Source organism: Labeo rohita, chromosome 23, assembly GCF_022985175.1.
Source record: "Labeo rohita strain BAU-BD-2019 chromosome 23, IGBB_LRoh.1.0, whole genome shotgun sequence".
Lineage (NCBI taxonomy): Eukaryota > Metazoa > Chordata > Actinopteri > Cypriniformes > Cyprinidae > Labeo > Labeo rohita.
The window spans coordinates 30,790,653-30,797,923 of record NC_066891.1 but is presented as its reverse complement, the minus strand read 5'-3'; the positions used below and the strand labels follow the sequence as shown (position 1 = coordinate 30,797,923).

Here is a 7,271-nt window from a genome sequence, read left to right as displayed (position 1 = left end):
AATATCTGATCATTCTCCATAACGTGGTTGCTATTTACATTTCATACAGTATGAACACTTGTATTACCAAGGTGATGTCTGATGCATTTGTATTACAAGCTCAGTTATCAACCCCACAGTAGAAAACGAAACCATGTCTGTGCCGGCTGGGCTGGATCGACATGAAACAAAGGAACTTTGGTGCAATTGAGTTACAAAGATATTAAAAGTTCTTCCTGGAAAAAGAATTATTACCTTTCATAGACCTTCTGTGAAACTGAGTTACTGTACCTAAAGAATGTGACCCTTCATAATAGTGTGGAGTGTAGACTGATGTTGCGAATTTAAAGTTTTTTTTTTTTTAAAGAATTTAAGAGGTTAAAGTGTTTACTGATTTAGCTTTTTTATAATCTTATTATGTTTATAGGATTCCCTGTAGTAGGAATCATAATCACTGTGAGAACTGCCTCTCTAATAGTTTGTATTGTGATAACCTGCCTTCAGGGACAAGACCCTCACAGTGATTTTCAAAGCTTATGACTTCACAGTGTACAAGAGTCCCACCATTTTACAGCTGACTTGTGACATGCCTTCAACAGATAAGTCAGCTGTTTATAAAAAACAAACAAACAAACAAAAAAAAAACTATTCCTGAGACCCTTTGTCCTTATATGAGGACATTATATTTGAGTAAATTTCTCTGAGACACTGTACATGCCACCGTTTCAAGTCTGAATGTCCTGTACAGAGCACATTCACGGCTTTTCAGAGATACTAAATGTTTCAATGTTTCACCATGACCACTCCCTCTCCTTGGTCTTCAAAAAATGTCTAATATTAATTTAGTGACACTGTGTAACGTGGGGAGAGAGACAAGAGGCGAGCGGATCCATTAGCAAGCTTTTATTGAGACGAGACAGAGACATAGTGAAAACAGGCAGGGTCGAAATAATAGCAAACTGGTGTAGCAAAGGCAAGACGTGGGGATAGTCCATGCAGCAGGCGTGGGTTGATGATCGGCGAACGTAATCCAGGGGGAAAAAGCAAAGGGTTAATCCGTGGAACAACCGAGTAGTCCAAAAGGCAGGCGGCAAGACAGACAAAATGAGAAGACCGGGCTAGAAAGCTAAACACTGGGAACTAGAGAACTCGGGAACTCAGGAACTCGGGAACACAGGAACTAGGCTCCCCCCAAAGAGCGGCTTCTAGACGCTCCAAACGACCAACAGTCCAGGGGAGCGGTGGGGCAGCCCCTTTAGGAGGATCTGCAACCAGCACTGCCACCTCCGGGGGCACTGGCACAGACTCACGGTCAGACAAAGCCTCAGAGGCAGACTTGTGGACAGATGAGACCTCTGGAGCAGACTTGTGAACTGATGAGACCTCTGGAGCAGATTTATGAACAGACGAGACCTCTGGAGCAGACTTGTGAACTAACGAGACCTCTGGAGCAGACTTGTGAACAGACGAGACCTCTGGAGCAGACTTGTGAATAGACGAGACCTCTGGAGCAGACTTGTGAATAGACGAGACCTCTGGAGCAGAGGTGTGAACTGACGAGACCTCTGGAGCAGAGTTGTGAACTGAAAAGACCTCTGGAGCAGACTTGTGAACAAACGAGACCTCTGGAGCAGACTTGTGAACAGACGAGACCTCTGGAGCAGACGTGTGAACAGACGAGACCTCTGGAGCAGACTTGTGAACTAACGAGACCTCTGGAGCAGACTTGTGAACAGACAAGACCTCTGGAGCAGACTTGTGAACTAACGAGACCTCTGGAGCAGACTTGTGAATAGACGAGACCTCTGGAGCAGACGTGTGAACTGACGAGACCTCTGGAGCAGACTTGTGAACTAACGAGACCTCTGGAGCAGACTTGTGAATAGACGAGACCTCTGGAGCAGACGTGTGAACAGACGAGACCTCTGGAGCAGACTTGTGAATAGACGAGACCTCTGGAGCAGACGTGTGAACTGACGAGACCTCTGGAGCAGAGTTGTGAACTGAAAAGACCTCTGGAGCAGACGTGTGAACTGACGAGACCTCTGGAGCAAACTTGTGAATAGACGAGACCTCTGGAGCAGACTTGTGAACTGACGAGACCTCTGGAGCAGAGTTGTGAACTGAAAAGACCTCTGGAGCAGACTTGTGAACAGACGAGACCTCTAGGGCAGACTTGTGAATAGACGAGACCTCTGGAGCAGATTTGTGAACAGACGAGGCCTCTGGAGCAGACTTGTGGACATATGAGACCTCTGGAGCACAGTGTGCAGCCCACAAACACCAAATGGCAATTGCCATTAAGAGAAAAGAGCAGCAGCGGATGGCAGAACCTCTTTAATGGTTGGATTTAAAGGCCCTGATGCCACTGGGATGCTTGCAGCCCGCACAGACATTAGTGGTGGGTCCAGCACGCTGGCCATCATGATAGGTCGTGACCTTGGGGTGTCAAATGAGACGTAGCGAGGCTCTGGGAGGTCAGACGAGACGTGACGAGGCTCTGGGCGGTTAGACGAGACGTGACGAGACTCTGGGCGGTCAGACAAGATGTGACGAGACTCTGGGTGGTCAGACGAGACGTGACGAGACTCTGGGTGGTCAGACGAGACGTGACGAGACTCTGGGCGGTCAGACGAGACATGACGAGACTCTGGAACAACAGCAGGAACTTGACCTGGCTCATGAAGAACAGCTGTGACTTGACTGGCTCGTGAAGATCAACAATGACTTGGCTTGGCTCATGAAGAACTGCTGTGATTGGGCTTGGCTCGTGAAGATCAGCAGTGACTTGACTTGGCTCGTGAAGATCGGCTGTGGCTTGACTTATCTCGTGAAGACTGGCTGTGACTTGACTTGGCTCACAGGGATGACTTGACTTGGGATAGTCCGTGCAGCAGGCGTGGGTCGATGATCGGTGAACGTAATCCAGGGGGGAAAAGCAAAGGGGTATTCCGTGAAACGAGCGAGTAGTCCAAAAGGCAGGCGGTGAGACAGACGAAACGAGAAGACCGGGCTAGAAAGTTAAACACTGGGAACTAGGGAACTCAGAGAAAATGCGAAACAACAACGCAAAACCACAATACTCTGTGAGTAACAGGGGGAAAGTCCGGGGTTTATATAGCGTGTCAGATTGGCTACAGGTGTTGGTGCAATCAGCGCGATGGGTGATGGGAGAAGTAGTCCGGGGTGCAGTGCAACAGTCTGTGTGATGTGAAAGAACGAGAGCGACATCTGGTGGTGAGCGGACCGAAGGTCACTGGCCAGATTCATGACACACTGTTATGGAAATAATATTTTGTAATTATCATTTAAATCTAACAAATTTTTAAGTTGTTTGTCATAAATCAACATCTCATGAAAATGTTATGGGGATTTAAATCAAAATATAACTTTCTGTTACGAAACAGGATGTTGATTTCACACATGTCCTCATATGAGGACAAATGATATATTATTATGAAAATCACTCCCATTATTACACTTCTTTTTTCATGACATGTTGCCCCAAAAACACATTAATTATGCAAAATAGATTTAGTTTAAAGATACATTCTATATAATGAGTAAAACTGTTTATGGCCAAAGATGGTATATAAAATCATTCTGTTATAACATAGTTGAGACTCATCTTTATACACAGTTTGGTATATATATAAAAAAAAATAAAAAAATACTGAAACCTAAAATTTTTTTGGCGATTAAAAAAATAAATAAATAAATCAATTGTTTTTGCCTATACATGTTCATTCTTGTCTTATTATATATATATATATATATATATATATATATATTAATGCTCCAAACAATGTAATGACATGAAAAAATACTTTTTTTTTTTACTAAATAATCAAGACCTAGTTAAATTAATTTTCTTTTCTGACTTTGTCTTGCTTCATATCCACTCTCTGTACTGTTTAAAGGCAAAAATGGCCAAATCAATATTCATTATTGTTTATAACATAAAACTAAAACCATTAAAAATAATAATAATAAAAATCAGTCACACTTTATTTTAAGGCCAGTTCTCACTATTAAAACAAACCACTAAATACGGCTTTTGCCTCAATAAACTCCTAATTTGCTGCTAATTAGTAGTTAGTAAGGTAGTTGCTAAATTCAGGTATTGGGTAGGATTAGGGATGTAGAATATGGTCATGCAGAACAGATGCTTTATATCTGTCACAGGCGTCGTGTGCGGGATTGAGGAGTAGGGACGAGGAAATCAGGAACACACAGTTTATTTTTGTAATCCATACAACGGAGCAGAAACGAACAGGAACAGTAGGGAATCCACACGCAAAATGACCCAAGAAGACTTTAAATGACATAGAGTGACTTACAATAACCGACCAACCAAAGGGGAACAGAACCAAACTTATATACACAGACTAATCAGATGAGGACAGGTGTGAACGATTAAACAATGACGTAATAATTGGAAACGGAACAGAAACAACCAAATAAGGGCATACAAGGGGAAAACCAAAGAAAACAGTCCACAGGGGTGTGACATTACCACCCCCCCCCCATAAGGCACGACTCGCGCCGTAACAAATACACGCCCAGGGCGGATAAGGAAGCTCAGGGAGCCACGGCAGAGCATACAGTCCGGGGTGCCATGGAGGATCAGAGAGTTCAGGAAGCCATGGCTGAGTACACAGTCCAGGCGGCCATGGCGGGTCAGGGAGTTCGGGAAGCCATGGCCGAGTACACAGTCCAGATGGCCAAGGAGGTCTTTGTCTAACTTTGGGTATTGTCAGCCCAGGAGAGTACAGGAAGGCTGAGCTTAGGAGGCACAGGCACAGGAGGGCGCTCGGGAGGCGCAGGCACAGGAAGGCGCTCTGGAGGACGCTCAGGCTCTGGAGGGCACTCTGGAGGACGCCCAGGCTCTGGAGGGCGCTCTGGAGGAACCTCAGGCTCTGGAGGGCACTCTGGAGGAACCTCAGGCTCTGGAGGGTGCTCTGGAGGAAGCTCAGGCTCTGGAGGGTGCTCTGGCGGACTGGACTAGAAGATTAGAATCTTCCACATCGACGTAGAAATTGGAATTACAAAGAGCAAGGACATAGTTGATAAAATCCGCTACTGGTTTGCGGCAATCGTCAGGAGTTATGGAACAGAACAACTTGTCATCATTTAGCCCCATCTGAAAACACGTGTTGATCATTGCATCGCTCCAACTCACCAGATGTAACACGCTCAGGAATTCCTCCACATATTGCTCCAACGGCCTCTCTGCCTGCTGGATGTTAATAAGGAACTCCTCAGCCCAGAACATATTGTCTTGGTCGGTTCTTCTGTCACGGGCGTTGTGTGCGGGATTGAGGAGTAGGGACGAGGAAATCAGGAACACACAGTTTATTTTTGTAATCCATACAACGGAGCAGAAACGAACAGGAACAGTAGGGAATCCACACGCAAAACGACCCAAGAAGACTTTAAATGATATAAAGTGACTTACAATAACCGACCAACCAAAGGGGAACAGAACCAAACTTATATACACAGACTAATCAGACGAGGACGGGTGTGAACGATTAAACAATGACGTAATAATTGGAAACGGAACAGGAACAACCAAATAAGGGCATACAAGGGGAAAACCAAAGAAAACAGTCCATAGGGGTGTGACAATATGTACTAATAAACAGCCAACAGGTTAATAATAGGAATGCTAATAAGTAACTAGTTAATACTGAAAATTGTTCCCTATACTAAAACAAACATTACTGGAAATAAAACATTTAAACTTATTGTATTTCACAGCTGCTGAGGCATCATTTCTCATTTTAGTTTAGATGACGAACTGAAATAACTGAAACTAAATAAACTAAAAGTTAAAACCTAATAGAAAACTACATAGACATACAAACAAAACAGAACTACTAAAACTAATTAAAATTCTACAGAAAATGCTAAATATTATCTATAACAAACGTTACAATAGTATATCATTGATATAAACTGAAATATAAACTGATAAACTGAAAAGAACAGCTTCCCAGTGTATTCGAGTAAAATAAGCTAAAGAGAAATTTCTTTACGATTAACCAAATATGTGGAAATAAAGTGAACAAAATATATATACATAGATAATGCAAACATCCACACTTTGATTTCTCAAGCGTATCATCCCAGCTGAGCGGATGTTTTCCACAGTGAAGCTGCATGGTGTATTGTGCCTCATTTTCAAATAAGTAAACACTGACCTACCAACTAGTCAACTACTTCTCTGAGTGACTAATCGACTATAAAAAACAAGCACTCATGCAAGCCCTATAGTAAAAAGACAGAAAGGATGTGAATGAGAGGCATCAGACCAGTTCACATGTGACACACAAAGAGCAGTATTAGTGACAAGAACAGGAGGAGGAGAGAGAAGGAAGGATAGGAACAGAAAGAGGGTGGGGAGAGCAGGGGAGAGTGAGGGAGACAGTAAAAGCGAGAGAGTGAATCTTTCATAGCAGGCGTTTCAGATCGCCACCGCTGAGATTTGGGTCTCTCAGTATGTTTCCCGCCGCAGCAGCAGACAGAGTTAGCGCTAGCTCCCGCACAATGACTTCTCGACCTCGTCCTGTTTCCTCATCATCTCCTATTTTTTTTTCCCTCCAAAACAAACTTGTTTATTCAAGGCTGATGGCTCACAGACTTCAGATTTTTCCATAAACTGACATCGGACATACAGACCACCAACAAAGTCTCTCTGTAAGGTAGGAATAGCAGTTAAAATTTTATAACTGGACTGTTTCATGTCATGTGTGTGTACAGTACATCAGTCTGTTCAATGTGCATTTCAAAATTGAGTTTTATTTTTCTTATATATATACACATTCTCCACAGAAATTATTATAAAAATGAACTAAAAAAAAAAAAAAAGTAAGCTCTTTCACAGGTTTAAGGTTTTTATCAATATGAAAAACTTATATATTGTTTTGCGTTGTATTTATTTATTTTTTTCTGATCCAATAAGCGAGCGCTAGTTTATTATTGATAGTTTATGAGATATGTTTGATGATAAAAGTGGAAGGCATGAATGTTATGAATGTGAAATGTGTTCTTTGTTCATTCACATATTTATTTCATCTGTTAAGATAGACAGATCGGCTGAATTATGTAACAAATATGTGGTGGTCAGTTACACCAGTGTTTCCTAACCCTGTTCCTGGTGACATCTCAGCAGTACACATTTTGGAGGTCTCTCTTATCTGACCCATCCATTTCAGGTCTTGGAGTCTCTACTAATGAGCTGAATCAGGTGTGTTTGATTAGGAAGAGTTGGGAAACCCTGAGTTACA

The 7,271-nt window shown here is 42.8% G+C and overlaps 1 protein-coding gene across 1 annotated transcript in view; it reads left to right on the top strand.

Moving 5' to 3' along the window:
• The first annotated feature begins 6,468 nt into the window (after positions 1–6,468).
• Positions 6,469–7,271, top strand: part of opn7b (opsin 7, group member b) — a 61,986-nt gene continuing 61,183 nt past the window's right edge. The window contains exon 1 of the mRNA XM_051095730.1: positions 6,469–6,686. The gene's annotated coding sequence lies outside the window, so the exon portion shown is untranslated. The remainder of the gene's footprint in view (positions 6,687–7,271) is intronic.